Genomic DNA, 17,765 nt, shown 5'->3' on the forward strand with positions numbered 1-17,765 from the left:
ACTCCAAGCAGGGGGCGGGGGTGGGCAATACGGAGGTTTTTCTTTTTTTCGTTTTCTTCATCACGTTGGCACTGCACATCATAGTTGCCGCCGGCCGCCACTGTAATGAAGTTATTGAAACTATTATCCGTTGCGTAATGTAATAATACGCCTAATATTTTATGTCTGCATGTTATTATTATCTTATAATTGCATTTAATAGATTAGCGAACATAAATATTATATCCTGTGCTTTTATATTGCGAATTTTATACACTTGATACTAACAATACTCGAGTAATTCTCACTTACTATTTTAATTGCATGTTATGCCATTTATATGTGACGGAATAACATTAACAAAACATGTGTTGAATAAATTTGAAAAAAAAAACTTGGTTGAATCCAGCCCCCCCCCCCCCCACACACACACACAGTTTTAATCACTTTTCTCCGAAATATGGCCTCTTAGTGCTAAGCTAGTCTACCAAGAGAAAGTAAATTGTCTTTGCCCCAGTTTTGATACCCAGTCGCTGATGTTGGTGAGAAGCGTATTTAAACGGGAGAAAAGTTATTCTTTGGGCAAGGGGGGAGTAGCCAAGACACACAATAGCCATGCCTCCCGGCACCTTGTAAATACAATGAACTTGCCGGTATTGCTACCTTGCATTGGCTGGCCTCTCTTATGGATTTTATTCACCTAATTTAAATAACTGTTCGAACACTATCAACTCCTTAATTAACGAAAGTGATTGATCAAATTCATCGAATAGGTTGTGTCTTATTAAAAGGAATTCACTCCATTGCAAAAGTATTTGGAACAGCATACTTTAACAGTAAGTTGACAACCATACGAACAGTATCAGAATGATAAAATGTGGATGTACATGTAAACTTCAGACAACTTACAGAAATATTTATATCTTTTTTATATTTGCTGATGAATCTTTATAATTATATGATTTTCAGCCGCTAATCGTCATCCATTAAATATAGACTACTTATTAATATACATTATATTAATTATGATTTTCATTTGCATTAAGTAATGTGAAAGGACCATGTGGTCCTTCTCCAATAAGAGATCCAATTCTCTGTGATCCCTATACGACAAAATGAAATGCTATTAGTAATTATGCCTGACGTTTCTTGGCCTGTCTATTATAGAACTCTCTCCAATTTCACACATGGAGAGCCCTATGATAATTTGACTTTTTTTTCCTGATTTGGGAACTTAATTCGATGGTATTGGAAACAATTTTCTTTCCTTACTATTTCCAAATAAAAATCGTGGAAAACATTTTCATTTATGAGATTAGGGATTGAGAATATGAATTATATTTAAATAGCATATTGCGCCATCGTTTATTACATTATGTAAACATTCATTTCAATGGTTTTACAATACTCAAAGACATGCTGCTTTGAATTCAAAATTCTAAACTTCCAGTGTGTGTGTACGCACATTTGCGTAATATCAGGCATCTAAATTTTACATCTCTTTGACTATCTCCTTTATTAGTTTGCTTTTGTTTTTTCCTCTCCTTGGTTAATCTCAGCGATGTAGATGAATGATGAATTTTGCTACTGTCGTAGAGGATTGAGCGTTTTACATTATACTCAGTAAATCACTGTCCCACTTCACTGATAAGTATACTTATTATTTGCACTAAATAAATACATTAACTTGTTCTCGATAAAGTGATTTGAACTACACACAAAGCGTCATTGTTATCTTTTTCATTTGTTTTCAACAACTGGTTGCTAAGCAACATACTATCACAGTTCTTTCTTTCTCTTTTTCACAAGAAGTGATTATACATTTCACATTTTTAAATTAGTCACAATTTTTTAAAGAGATTAAATGGAATTGCAAAGTCCACTTTATGCACAGAAATGCTAATCGGGACTGTAACTACTGTTTAAATGTTCCTCTACCGGGTATCGAACCAGGGACCCGTTGGTTGCAAGGCGACGACGTTACTACTAAGACGAACAACAATGATATGTCCTCCACGCCTTACTAAAAATCGAAATAGTGGTCAAAATTGGACATATACCTTTAGGCGTCAATTTGCGACTACAGTAGAACATTGAAGCGCTCAAGTTGAGATCGCAGTGACGCCAAAATTTGATTTAATTGCAAAACGTGAAAAAGACTAACAGTGTATTCCAGCTCCTTATTTCTATCGTATTTCAAAGCGTAATAAATTCTCTCGCCTCAAAATGGCGACCCAATAGATTCAAATAGTCGCCAAACTGAAAATTACAGTCTCATTGAGAATTTCTAACAGATTGAAACCTAGGATCCCTGGCTTCGTAGGCGTTATACTAACAATTTCACCAGTATCCACACGGCAGACCCGGTAGGGTAAATTAGGTACAATATTTCTCTCATCCCTAAATAGGTGGCTCTGGGGCCATTCTTCCTCTGAGCAATGGAGGCGGGAGCAGGGGGGTGAAGGCGGCTGGAGCGTGGTGTAAACCACTTTACTCACTCATGAGCCTGCATGCACAGGAGCTATTTAAACTTCACACACACAAACTCCCACGCACACACACGTTCGCGCGCTTTCCTTTCCCTCCCCTATCCCCCATCTCTCTCTCTCTCTCTCCCTCTCTCTCAGTCTCTCTCTCTCTCTCTCTCTCTCTCTGTCTCTCTCTTTTCTCCTTGCACACATCCTTCCTGAAAGGATAACAAATTTCTCAAACTTTCAGTGGTACATATCAAAAAAGCATGAGGTTAATGAGAGGGAGTGGTTTGAAGATACGTTGATTTTCTGTTGTTTTACGTCACTTTTATGCAATTTTGACTAATCGCGACGATGAGGATGAATGATGTTGAAAAACACCCATGCCCAGGCAGGGATTCGAATCCGGGACGTGCTCCGCTGAGGTAGCTGGATGCAGCATGAAAATTTCAAATGGTAGGAGGAGTTAAATTATGAAAATAGCAAACAGACTTTTAAGGGCCAAGGCCAGGGCCGGATTTAAAGGGCTGCGGCTCATAAGCCTTGGTGAAAATTCGGCCCCTCAAGGAAGGTTTTGTGAATTACTAAAGAAGTGGTTAAATAACAATTGTAACACGGGGAATTAACTTGGATGAAATTGATATTACTTGTAGTTTCACAAGGAGAATGGCCAATGTTTTACGTGTTTGCTTGTGTATTCTTGGGTATGCTTATTACTTGTTTATTCCGTGCACATTGCTACATCCCGTGAAAGAATTGGAGAGGGGGAAGGGGGGGTGTTGTGTGGAGCTTATGTGATCAGAGGGCTACCAAGCCATGGGTTCTAGGTTCGAATCGTGGTACAACATAGTAAGCATGTCACTGTGATTGTTCCTTAATCGATTTCGTCAATTCATTATTCATTCTCATCGACGCGATTAACTACAAGAAGTAAAAAATGAACACAAATTTACAGCGTAATATATTATATTTACAGGATGGACAATACACACACATTACATGTGATTATAGAATTTTGCATTCAAACATGTGTGACGTCGTTGCCTTTGAATCAAATGGTCCCGGGTTCGTTACCCAGAAGAGGCATATTGCACAGTATTTCGCATCCTACCCACTGTAGATGTAGTCTCGATTGGTCTATTTTGCACGAAGTGAACTTAGCAATTCAAGCAAAGAAAACTTAAGGCATAATAACACACATTGTGTATTCTCACTCACGTTGGGTTCTGCGGAATATGTAGTGAATATATTTATCTTTTAAATAATTATTTAATATTGTACAACAATTGGTTGTAGATTTCTCCTATGCAGAGATATTTACAGATAAATACAGTTAGTTGCACCACCTAGAGAGCGAATTAATAAATTTAATCTTCTCTGCGCGACTGATGGTACGTTGGTTCCTAAAGCATCGTGAGTTTTTTTAATATACTTCCGATGTCTTATAACTGTTACAGTTTACAATCGTTTTAAGGACGACTACTATCTTCTATGGAATGAGAGAGGAACATAGCACTATCAGGAAAAGTGAGGATAAGCATCAGTACGCACTCAACGCAGTTCCAATTTCCTAAACAAAAGTTTACTGATTTGCTCCCTAGATGTCAGGCCATATGAGAATTTAAGTGGAATTTTCGTACAAACTAAATACGTAAGTAAGTCAATTGAAATTGCTAAGAAAATTTACAGATGTCTTTTCCGAATCGTGACGGTTATTTAGAGGTTTCTAACACGTGACAGGTAGCTTATATGTTTGTATTTCGAAAATATATAGAGGGCGCTAAAATCATAAAATGCAAAAAGAATTATTAACAAATTTGAAACACAGCGTCTTGGCTAGACTTTTCAAAGTTCCGCCGAATCTCAAGATTTTGTGTGAGACTTCCGGTTCCCAGCTAACATGATTTTAAACGCATCTCTCAAAGATACATTTATTTGATATCACACATGTTCACAAATTTGCCATCGTTTCCCAGGATGTGAAATGAAAGTGTGTTCATACGACACTTTCTGGGCAGGTACTTATACCTATGGCTAGAAATCTGCAGACTCGGAGCGATCCAACGCCATTGTGCTCCCAGACTTCAAACACTTTGATATTCTCGCTTCGCGGGAATATTCAAGGTCACACGCCCATCGGGGAATGTAGCTTTGGATCTACATTACTCGCGGTGCACATCTCGTTTGTCTGTGATCAACTTTGCGACTACAAACCCAAGTCTTGTCAATGTCTACGCACTGCATTAGATGCGCGTGACACAATATTTGTTCGAGCACGGTCAAGGGAAACACTGTTGCTCAGCAAGCGAAAGAGAAAATTCAGTGGCCTTGCTTGTTGAAGAGAATTAGGAGGGGGAGGTCTTAAGCACATGTGTTCAGTGTATGAAGGCATTGGTGAAGGTTGTATATGACATTTAAATAAGGTAAGAATTGCCACATTGAGGCCATTTTGAGGTGTGTTTTATACAGCGTATATTGATACAATTGCAGGTTGAATTGCATCTTCTGCAAATAAGCTGTAGAAAGAAACAAACTGCCGAAGAACTAAATGTGGTGAGTGCACGAATCTCTTTACTGAATTTGAGAATTGCACCTTGCAAATTACTTACACAAAGCGAGGATAAATTCCGTGTGTGTTGGTGTGCAGTGGTCAGTGTCAAGCAATGGCGTACTGAGATGGAGCTGATGGGGTACAGGCAAGAGGCTATTCACCAGATGGGTAAATTTTAATGAGTCTCTTGGCGCGGGTTTGAAGTAAACTTCCGGTGGAACATGTGATCGGAAAGAAATAATCAATCTCAAATATCTACGTATCGTTTTCCGACAGATATGCGAGTTTATGAGTGGGTGGAAAGATTTAAAGACGGAAGACGAAATGTCAGTGATGAACATCGGATTGGGAGGCCAGTTTGCGTGGTAACCTAGTCACTGAAACAGCAGATCGATCAGCGAATCCGTTAATTTAGTTTACTTTCCCCTGACTAAAACACTCCCTACTGAACTTTCATTCCGCTGTAGATTTCAGAAAGTTTCACTCTCCTTGCCCACAAAAAACGAATATCACTTTGTGGCTCTTCTTCGCCGCAAATCAACAGTGGAGCGGCCATGTTGTAGGACCTACTGCGCAGGCGCATACTGCTCGATTGTAACGGCACCTTTATGGCGTGTTGCTAAGGAACCTTTTAGAGGGCCGAAACACAAATTTTCGTTGTGCATAGAGTCACTATGGGGAATATGCCCATCGGTATTAAATGCCCACCCCCTCGTATCTCCAGCAACGTTAATGTTGTGGCAACTCCGCGACTCTTGTTCGAAAGCGCTCTTCGTGGTGAGACGAGGCATCAGGTTTGGAGCTTGTGAGAAGAATCTAAAGCCATCCAGAGTTAATTTCATGAGGTAAGAAGACAATTTTTGGGGTAATATTTTTTTGGACGTTGCTGTATTAACAGTGTGCAATAATATTCTCAAGAGAGAAAGAAAATGAATTACATTTGGTGTAAAGATCAATAGTGAACTAAACATATCTCCAGAGTGAAACTGCCGCATGGTTTAGCAAAAATTGATGTTCATCTGTTTATTTTTCTCTGGTTCTTTTGCTATAAGACTTCCAGTAATAAAACTTATAGGTAACAATAACAAAACATGTAGCTTTCATTTGACATCCTTTTCATTGCCACACTCATTCATATAGCGAAGCTATAAACCGCCAAAAAAGTTGGGCATATTCCCCCGAGTGACTCTAAATCTCCATGAAGTTTAGAATAAAATTCCTATTATTTAATGACTTCCCCTCGTACATTTTCAATTTACTTACCCGATATTAAAAGTGATAAATTTTAGGTATATTCATGTTATTTGTACTCCAAAAATTATAAAATAGACTAATATGAAGACTTCAACATGAACTACTCAGCATATAGTTGTGGTTATAACATGGAAGTCAACAAATTTAGCAAATTTCGCATACATTACAATAGAAAAATTTCATTTCTTTAGGAACCCATTGCCATCCCATTATGAAATTTTGCACACAAATAGTCAATTCATGTCTTCAAATGATACATTTATTTGAAAAAAAAAAAAATATGTTTTTGAGATTACAAAAAAAAAATCAAGTTTTCTAAAATTTACAGAATTCAAATACCACGGTCAAGTTGCATTTCAAATTAAAGCTCATTAAAAGCAGAAGAGAATGACACCAGACTGAGTTCTCTAGGTCAAATAGTTTTTGATCTACAACTGTGTAAAGATTTCAAAATATCGTCAAATTTTGAGATTTTTGCTTTTTTGAAAGTCAATAACACAAAAACTAAAAGTAGGAAAAATCTGAAATTTTACAGATTTTCTCCCCTTGATAGGTGCAATGTATAATCAAGAAATCTAAAATATCTGAATTCTTAAGGTTCAAAATTATTTTTTATCTGTTGATTTGACATGATATGACCCTATAACAATATTCGTGCTCACTTAGCTTACCACATGACTGCTTGTATTTCATACACTGAAATTGTAAAATGTGATCGTTATTTTTAATTAATTTTACTTTTAGATGAAACAAACAAACATGTGTATCTCACCTCAAATCATCTGTTTACTTTAAAGGGTACCATCCAGCTTCCCACAAATCACTAGAACTCCAGAGCAAGAAAATGCTAAGCTATGCCTCTACGAAAGGCAACAGCAACAGGTAAGTAGTAATAAAAAACCAGATTTTCCCTCTAGTACAAAATGTTACATCATTGAACATGATGGCAGAGTTCATAAGTATTTTTCCTGTTATTTCTTGTTTTATTTTAAGGGATTAAATTGTATTAATGGTGGAGCATTAGTTGTCCTCTGTTTATTTGGGTTCTTTTTGTTTCTTTTTCAAACTTGTGTTATTCAAAATGAAGTAAATGAAAATCATGATCGTCAAATTGGGCCTTCCCAATGGTGCAGTGGTAGCGTCTTCGCCTTGTTATCAAGGGGTCCCGGGATCGATACCCGGTGGAGGCTCATAGTGGTTCGGATCCCACTTTAAACTGTAGGTCCAATCCCGATTAGTCTTACTGTGCATAAAGTGGACTTAAAACACCAATTCAACTGAACAAATGATCATCAAATTGTTTACTGTTATCTTTGCTGCTTGTTGTACAATCGTTCTTACTTAATATTTGTCGCTGAGGAATACAAAATCACTTTTAATTAAAATTATCGTGTGATAGTACCGCAGATGATGTTTTGTGGTCCTCAGAAAGTTCATAATGTTTTAAGACCATGCACGTTTAACGCTATTTGGAGTTCTTAAAACTGGTTAAAACTTGCATACAGTGCAACCCCAGTGAACTTTCACTGCAGAAAAAGTATCGTTGGTCGGATTCGTCACGGACAGTGAAATCCATTCTACAAGTGGCAATATATCGATAAATAAGCTTCAAAGTGCGTGCAAAAGGCACAGTTGATCAGATTCGTCACGGACAATAGTCCGAGCTTCTGCGCCATGATATTTTTTTCCATGCATTTTTTTGGATTTTTTTTTCACAACAAGATAGCGGCTTCCAGTAACAGCTGTTTGAACACGTGGATTGACTGATGAAGCACTTTGCAAAGTTACGTAGTTTTACAGAAGTATGGCAATTTGGTTATTATGAGTAGAATACATTATTTATTGCTGATATTAAGTGAGAATTTCTGAATGGAATTGGACTTATCATCTTAAATCAAGGCACTTGGAAATTTGTTTGAAGGGTTTTTGTTCCAGGTGCGCCATCTTTTGAAATTTTTTGAAACCATTGAAATACTGCAACTCCCAACCAGCAAGAAAGAGCTCTGTTCATGCTCTGACGTCATGTACGAGACTGTTCAACAAGATGGCGGCTTTCAGTAACAGCTGTTTTAACACGTGCCATCACTGAAGTGTTGTGCGTTGTTTCGTTGTTTTATAGTTTCGCGTTAATTAAGGGAAAATTTGCTTTTTTTGTTATTATAAGTAGAATAAATTATTTATTACCGTTATTAAGAGATAATTTCTGAATGAAATTTGACTTATTGTTCATAAGGCACTTGAAAATATGTTTGAGTATTTTTGTATCTGGTGCGCCATCTTTTGATGTTTCTTTTTTTAAAAAAAACTATGGTAATGCAGCAAGTCCCAAGCAGGAGTAAGGAGCATAAAAGCATTTAAGAAGCATTTAATTGCGGTTTCATGTGTTATTAAAGTAAAATATAGTCCTTTGTTCTCCTTTCTCACGTTTCATTTTACTTGAACGCTGGTTATGTCAGGATAAAAAATTTTAAAAAACTTGTTAATCGTATTTATAACAAAATATTGTGTTGGCATTTTTGGTTAAATTATATCTAGGAAATCTCAAGGGTTCATATTTCAAATTTTAGGCTAACTTTTGTACTATATGCAAATAGTGCATAATGTTATTACAATAGGTAAATTAATATTTGTTTTAACAATAATTAATAACAATAACTGATGGTCGACGTCCGTGGCGGAGTGGTTAGCACAGCACTCTACGACGCCAGGGACAATGTAATTGTGTTTGTCCTGAATGAGAAACTAGTAAAACTGAACAAAGATAGAGAATGACAGAGAAACTACAGTTTAGAAGTTTTCCTTTGTAGTAATAACGCCGTCGCTTTTTTTTATCACAATGTGTCGGGTTCGATACCCAGTGGAGGTACAGAGTTTTTCTTTTGCCACTTTAAAATCTAGGTCAAGATCAGATTAACCTTCCCGTGTATAAAGTAAACTAATAAAAATAAACTAAAATCGAAACATGCAAAACAAATGACAAAAATTATAGTTTCCTTGAGACCACGTTATATAGGAAACAATGCTATTTTAAGCCGCGAGAAATGTTCGGTATGCAATATGGCTATCGCGAGTAATATGACGTCATTCATCCAAGAGGGGGACTATCGCAAGTAGGCGTTTCGTTCTACAGAGTCACTGTAGAGGCTAGATCTTGCAGCTTCTGTTACTATTCCCTGCGCAATTAATACTTCACTTGCATGTAGAAATTTCAGTTTTCACCCTCTGAAGTGAATTACCAAATGTATGATGACATACTTTTGACCGTTTTTAAAGTAGCCTATCTAGTAAATAAGAAGTAGTAAATATTAAATAAAGGCATGAGAGCTCTGCCATGAGAAGATTTTAATTCATGCTTCTCTCTTACGGGAATTTGTGTAACATGCTGATGACATTGCGAAAGATACAATCATCGTGTTCTTACCAGCGCGGTCTCCCGATAGCGTAGTGGTAACGTCGTCGCATTGTATCCGAGGGTACCGGGTTCGATATCCGCTTAAGGCATATAGTGGCTCTGCTTCCACTTTGAACTGTAGGTCCAGTCGCGATTTGCTTGGAAGTTAATCCACTATTTCTAAAGGACGGTATTTCAATGTGCGGATAAGTTTGGTTTCTGTTGGAACTAAACCCAGCTTAGCAGGACTATTTATTCATGAGATAAAACCATGCATTGCTAGCTACCTGCAGGATTGCAATTTCTCGTAAGAGCTTTCTTTCTCCGCTGAAATGTATAGCACACTGGATTACTTAGTTCATTCAATGTTTCCACTACATAACTTGGATTCTTTATGACTTCATAACTCCCCAACTACGACGCCAAAGGTGTCGCGTTCGAATCCTGGCCTGGGCATGGATGTGTGTGTGTGTTCATTCATCAATTTCATCATATCATCACTCATCCCCATCTTCGCAAATTAGCCAAAAGTGTCACAAAAGGCGAAGAAAAATCAACCAATCTTTTCCCTCCCAATGCAGAACTTGCGTCTATGCTCAACGTGTTTTAATGACGTCATCCCGTCATCTCATAGGAACTTAGTGCTCCATTCTACAACAGGCAATATAACGATAAATAAGCCTCAAAGTGCGTGCAAGAGACTTGGATATCGCTTTCCAAACGAACTGTAGCTTATACATTTCTTTTCTCCACTTTGTCACACACAAAAATGGAACCAAAAAAGTTATTAGCGGAAGTGCAAACCCCTTCCGGTGAAAATCTCGTATAGTTGGTCGGATTCGTCACAGACAGAGATATCCATTCTGCAAGTGGCAATATATCAATAAATAAGCTTCTTTTAACCCTTTCCTTGAAAGAAAAAAAGCCGGAAAGGAGAGAAAATCAAAGTGCGTTCAAATGGGTTTGATCGCTTTTCAAGTGAACTGTATCGTTCACAGTTCTCGTCTTCGCTCTCTCGCACACAAAACACCTAAATGGGAGGCAATAAGGTGATTAGCGGAAGTGCAAACCTAGCGAACTTCCGGTGTAGATGTCATAATTATCGTTGGTCGGATTCGTCAGGGACGGTACTGCCATCTATTGCCGCTCCTTGATTTTTTTTCTTTGATTTTTTTCTTTCATTCTTCTTCTTGCAGCCGAAATATGAAGATATGACTTTGTTCCAGTCAACTACCAGTGCATTACTTGTGTCTATGCTCAACGTGGTGTAATGACGTCATCCCGTCATCTCATAGGAACTTAGTGCTCCATTCTAGAACAGGCAATATAACGATAAATAAGCCTCAAAGTGCGTGTAAAATACTTTGATCGCCTTCCAAATTAACTGCATCGTTCACATTTCTCATCTCGGCTCTCTCGCACACCAAACACCTAAATTACCGCACAAATAGTGATTAACGGAGGTGCAACCAACCGTAGAGAACTTCTGGAGCTGCACACTCGTTACAACAGCTCGCATGAGCATGCCTCCGAAGCGCAGCAGCCTGCATCTGTCCGGAGGCCCTGCAGTGTGTATTGGTTTATTAATGCTGCGCCTCCTGGTCCTGCAGCGAGGGTTATAAAGTAATTTGTCATCTGGCGCATGGATCTTTCTAGTACTTCTCACGGCATCGTGCACTTCGTTGACGGTTTGTGAAACCTGTTCATCGGGGAAAATGAAGCCAAAGAAGAGCGAAAAGAAGAACGACAAGCAATCAGATAGTGCTGAAAAGCATAGAGATCAACCGGGACAAGAATGCCTGGAACAAACAACTCCTCCTCCGCTCGACGAGGCATCGAAAACTGCTGCATCGACGGAAGTCGAGATGAGGGATGCACCGCCGGCGTCGCTGAAGAGAGCCATGGAAGTCGTGATTAGCGATTTTACCTCAGACACCGACGATGACATTGTCCCTCCCACTGACGGGTTTCAAATACCTAAGAAATTCTCTAGACGTAGGAAATTACCTCCCCCTACTAACTGGGCAGACGACAACGACATGGGAACGAGTTTACAATACCGGATCACTCTCCAATTTCTATGAAATGTCGCCTACTCACTAATTGTGAACTCCTAAACACGAATCTGCATGTAATAATTGGCGGTCAAGTATGGAAATCGAGAAAAAAACGAAATAAACTATGTTTTCTTAACGTAACGTAACCCTACCATAAGAACAATAGCTCCAAGGAAGACGTCATTTTCCCAACATGAAGAAATCAACAGGCAAGACAAGGTATAGTTCTCGTAGCTAAAATATTAAATTTTCTTTGTATTTATGCTAATGGAACCTAACCTAACAGGCCTAACCTAACCTCGTAGGCATTCCTCGTCTTATGTCAGCAAGATTGTTGTGCATAAAGGAAGACCATTAACGAATTGCGAAAGAAAGATGGTTCCGAATTGCTGTGTAGGGACAATCAGCGTGGTAAATCGCAAGGTTATTTAACAATTTCTAGACGTAAATGTACAATTTTAACAAGCGACCGACAAATATGAACTACAGTTACGTCATCAGGACACCGAAATTAGTAAGTAGGCGAAATTTTATAGAAATTGGAGAGTGGTCCGGTATTGTAAACTCATGCCACGACATGTCTCGTAGTCAGAATTACAATGCAGGTAGTGTAGCTATCCAACCAAACCCACCACATGTAGCAGATAGTGCAAAATCCACCTGCACCCGCCCTACAAAAAATAACCCGCCGCGCCCACCAAGTGCTGCGAGCAGTGGAAGTTACCCGCCGCGCCCGCCAAGTGATCCGCCGCGCCCACCAGGAACCATCAGGCCGGCGGTAGCCTTTCTGTACGACGTACAAAACAAGTACGCCACGATTGCAAACCTTGTTCAACATCTAAAGGAGAAGCCGATCGTGAAGCACACTGCCTCCTGCATAAAGATACAGTGTAGAAGCCAGCAAGATCTTGAAGTAGTGAAGTCCTTCTGCGAGGAACAACACATTGACATGGCCTTCGGACTGACCAGGCAAGAACGTCCCATCAAGGCAGTTATCAGGGGTCTGTCTACTTGCACACCCATCCCAGATCTACAAGCAGAGCTCACCAACATGGGCTTTGTGATTGAAAGAATTAATATCCTCACGAAACGAGGGAGAGGGCAAAACAAAGGGAAGAGAATTCCTATCCCTTTGTTTCTAGTAGTGCTCGCTAAAGAAGGAAGGTGGAAGGAGTTCTCCACGTTAGAATACATAGGATACTACGGTATCTCGATTGAACCGTACAGAACCAGAGTGCTTCTCCAGTGCTACAGATGCCAGAGGCTGGGGCATTCTTCAGAGACTTGTAGAGCCACACCGCGCTGCGTCAAGTGTGCAGAGAAACACCTGTCCACGGACTGTCAAAAGAAAGGAACTGATCACCCTGCAGTATGTGCGCTTTGTGAAGGGGAACATCCAGCCAGCTACCAAGGATGTCCAGTGATCAAAGCCATGAAGGCTGCAAGGAACAACAACTCAAATGCACAGCCAGGAAATGGGCCAAAACCCGCACCAAACAACACAGCCCTTCCCCTCTCCCAGAGAGCCCGGACACCTTTCAACGCGACAAAGATGCCTCCGCAGAGGGAACATGCCATGTTACAAGGATGCTCAAGGAAGGAGCAGGGGGGGCCTCCCCCATGGCGCAGTGGTTGCGTCATTGCCTTGTAATCAAGGGGTCCCGGGTTCGATACCCGGTGGAGGCACAAGTGGTTCGGATCCCACTTTAAACTGTAGGTCCAGTCCCGATTAGCCTTACTGTGCATAAAGTGGACTTAAAACACCAACTCAAACTCAAACTCAAGGAAGGAGCAGGGGAATGCGGACGCCACGCCTGCAGGACAAACTCCATCTGGCTCTTCACCAGCTAGGAACAAACGGCAGTTCTCGTCTGTGGTGCAAGAACATAGACAACCTCCAGGCTTTCAAACAGCTAGAAGCCCCGCTCAAAGGGAAGAGATGGTGCACAGGCGAAAAGGGGGCACTCCTGCGAGACCAGTGCAAAAGTCAGCCATGTCGGACGACATCACTTCTCTCATCAACTTCGTCAAGAGCGACTTTATTCAGCAATATGTCCCAATCATCAGGGAAGGCCTCAGGAAGGTGGCTGCAGCACCTGACGGGCCTGGAAAGCTTACTGCCGCTGTGGAGGTATTACTGGAAATGTTGCTTCATGGCCAGAAATGACTCCTCGACGCTACTCAGACGACAAATAACCATGGCAACATGGAACGCGGACGGTCTCTGGGAACAAAGAGTGCTCCTCAGGCTCTTTCTTCAAGAACACCAGATAGATGTAATGTTAATTTGCGAAACTCAATTGACAAACAAACTGCAGACAAACTTTCCGAACTACACCCAGTACAGGCAGGACAGGGCAACAGGCGTGAAAGGAGGATTGCTAATCCTTGTGAAATCAGATGTACCTTCCACGCAAATAGCCATAAATAACCTTCAGGCACTGGAAGCAATCTGTGTGGAAATATATGCTCCCGGTTCAAAATTCATTGCGGCAGTCGGTTATATTAAACAGCCAGCGAGAATAATAGACGCTGACTTCAGGGAAATTTACCAACTTGGCGATAAAGTTCTTCTAGCCGGTGATCTTAACGCCAAACACGGACACTGGAACTCCCGGCACACCAATGTTGCAGGAACCCAGCTCTTGAGACTTTTGGGAACTTTAAATTTCCGAATTCAAGCACCTACAGAACCGATACATTTCCCGAAGAATGGCGGTCTTCCCGATGTCTTGGACGTCATCCTCACCAAGGGCTTACAGCTCTCGACAGCTCCTTTTGTTGATAGCGCACTGAACTTGGACCACGAGCCAGTTTGTTTCGAAGTGCAACACAATCTCCAGCAACGCATCCCTCAACCTAGAAGGGAATATGTCTGCAACTGGGACATCTACAGACAGCAATTGAATGCTAGGATAGATCTGCACGATAAGATCGAAACTGTGGCAGACATTGAGAAGGCGGTCCACACCATCACTGTGAACATCTCAGAGGCAAAGAGAGCTGCCACCACCATGAGCACCATCGAGGCACCGGCTGCAAGGGAAGATCTATATCTACGGCTTCTCATCAGAGTAAAAAGATGGGCCCGGCATAAATTCCAAAACACGAGAAACCCGTTCCACAAACACTTATGGAACAAATCCCAGCGACAGATCCGACGGCACCTGCTAAGGGAAACGTTACATAAGTGGGACAGCATCCTGTAGGATATAGAGGAAAGACCCAACAAATTCTGGGGCCTGGCTAAATCCTTGCAAGGAAAGAAGAAGAACCAAAGAACACCAGTCCTGCACACAGCAGCTGGGCTTTCATTTCACCCAGAACAGCAGGTTGAGGAATTTGAGATATTATACGAACAACAGATGTCCCCCAATGCATGGCCATACGATGACGACATCACTGAGCAAGTCGAAAACTGGGCTGAAGACTTCTTCACGGAGCATCCACCGCTCATAGTTCCCATGCTTATCACACCACGGCATGTGGCGGAGGTATTTTCGAAGATGAAGATACGAAGAGTAGGCGGAATTGACAAGATCAAACCTGAGGATCTGCGACATGGCACAAGGAAACTCATGGCACCAGAATCTTTAACGCCATGATAGGTCACAGCTACTTCCCGCAACAATGGAAAGTGGCTGAAGTAGTTCCCATCTTGAAAGCAGGGAAAAGTCCCATCTTCCCGGTTAATTACAGGCTAATCAGCCTTCTCAGTAACTTGGGAAAAGCTTTCGAGCGCCTCTTCCTGCAGAGACTGCAAAACTACACCCAAGAACATCGGTTGCTGCCGGATTTCCAACATGGCTTCAGACCAGGCCACAGTACTGAGACTCAGCTTCTGAGAGTTGTGGACTTATTGACTGTCAATTTCAACCGGAAGGCATCTACCCTAGGAGTCTTTCTCGACATTGAGAAGGCTTTTGACCGGGTTTGGATCGAGGGTTTACTATACAAGCTTCACCGCCTCGGTTTTCCGGACTCCGACATACGGTTACTCCACTCATTCTTCAACAACCGTCAACTGATTGTGAGGTTCAATGGAGCAAAATCCACTGCGAGGCCAATTACAGCAGGTGTGCCCCAGGGCTCTTTGCTATCGCCATTACTATATGCCCTTTATACTCACGATATGACAGCTCCGCCATCAGTGATGGTAGCGGTCTATGCTGATGACACGGCAATCTTCGCGTCAAGTATAAGAGCGCAATATGCTGAAAGATATATGCAGCGCAACCTCCGGCTCTACGAAGAATGGACCACTAAGTGGAGGATCAAGGTAAACCCGGAGAAGAGTTCGGCCGTCCTTTTCACCAAGAAATTCGAGAGATTCCACCCACAATTACGCCTTCACCGGAGAAACATTCCACTACAAAGTTAAGCGAAATATTTAGGAGTTCTTCTGGACAAAGGCCTTACCTTTCGCCAACACATCCTGGACACAGCAAACAAAGGGTCTCAAAGAATAGGTAACCTTTTCAGCCTATTCAGAAGCCAGGTGTTACCATTAGCCACCAGAATTTCCATATACAAAATTGTGATCCGCTCCATGCTGACATACGCGTGTGCAGTTTGGGGGCACGCAGCTGCAAGAAACCTACGCAGACTCTATAGTGTGCAAAATAGAGCTCTAAGAGTAATAGCTGGAGTAGACAGATACACGACGAATGTACAACTCCATGATGACCTGGATATGGAAAGACTGTTCGAGTTCATGCAACGCAAGAGAACTAAAGTCTGGGCCTCGCTTCCACACCATTTCAACCCAACCATCCATCTCATAGGCCAGGTTCAACCAGCTAGACGAGTACACAAAATGCCCAGGTTACAATAAAATCCGGAAAGTTGAAAATGCCCTCCGGCATCACCACCATAACATTTGAAAATGCCCTCCGGCATCATCACCATAACATCTGAAAATGCCTTCCGGCATCACCGCCATAACATTTGAAAATGCCCTCCGGCATCACCACCAAAATCCTTGACATTCATCACTATCTTGCAAATCACCACCGACTCACCACATTTCATCGCCTTATCGGCAACATGTTCTAATCTACATCTTATTTTCTACCACACCAAAAGAGCTCTACGACAGTTGTAGAGCATGACTTTATGACATTAGACAATTACAATTTAAACAGACATGCAAAAGAAGAGACAAAAGACAAAATGACATATACTGAGGCATAGTCCTACAAGACTGAGACTCAATAAAATACAAAACCGCCAAGATACGACCGACCGACCGACCGTCCATGCGTCGTGCCTCATTGCGCATTACCATTGAATCTATACAGTGGGTACCATACAAATTGTCCATCACCATGTTCGTGCACTTAATTTGACCCAATAAGAGCTTCAAGAAAGAATTAAAGGAAAACACAAAACAAGCTGTTGACAACTTCTGCACCAACATATATAAAATCACATAGGATATAAGAAAAAAAAAATGAGATAGTCATGGACAATTTGCGAGGTAATACTCATGGATTCTACTGGAATGGCAGAAAAGGCGTGGTCAATTAGAGATGTGTTGCAGAAACCATTTGATTAACGCACTTTCAATGAGAAACGTGATATTATAAATGTAGAGAGGCCTGAGTCAGCACTTCCAAACTTGATTGTTTTTGCTGAAATAAAACAAAGGAATACTTTTACTATGATAATGATCATCAATATGAAAATACTGATTTTAGCAGATACACACTATTCCATATATCTCTGGAGAAGGTGAATGAAAACAAGTCTCTGCGCAAGTAATGACTCGAGACGGTTCCACCAATGAACACGTGAGAGAAACGGGATTGTGTGGACGGGGAAAGCGACTGCCCTTTCCAGGCTTCGCAGCAGCGTGTACTTCTTCCCTCTGCCAACCCGTTATCCCCCCTTTCTCTGCCGCTATGCACGACCTTGCTCCAGGAATAACCGAGACAGGGTATAATAACAAATGACAAGGAATGTAACTAACGTATTGGTTACTTGGAATAATAAACATAGGATAGATCATTTCCTTTTAACAGCACAAAAAATACTTCATTAATCTGCAACCAATCGCAAAA

The sequence above is a fragment of the Lepisma saccharinum genome, chromosome 2, assembly GCF_977018435.1.
Source record: "Lepisma saccharinum chromosome 2, izLepSacc3.1, whole genome shotgun sequence".
Lineage (NCBI taxonomy): Eukaryota > Metazoa > Arthropoda > Insecta > Zygentoma > Lepismatidae > Lepisma > Lepisma saccharinum.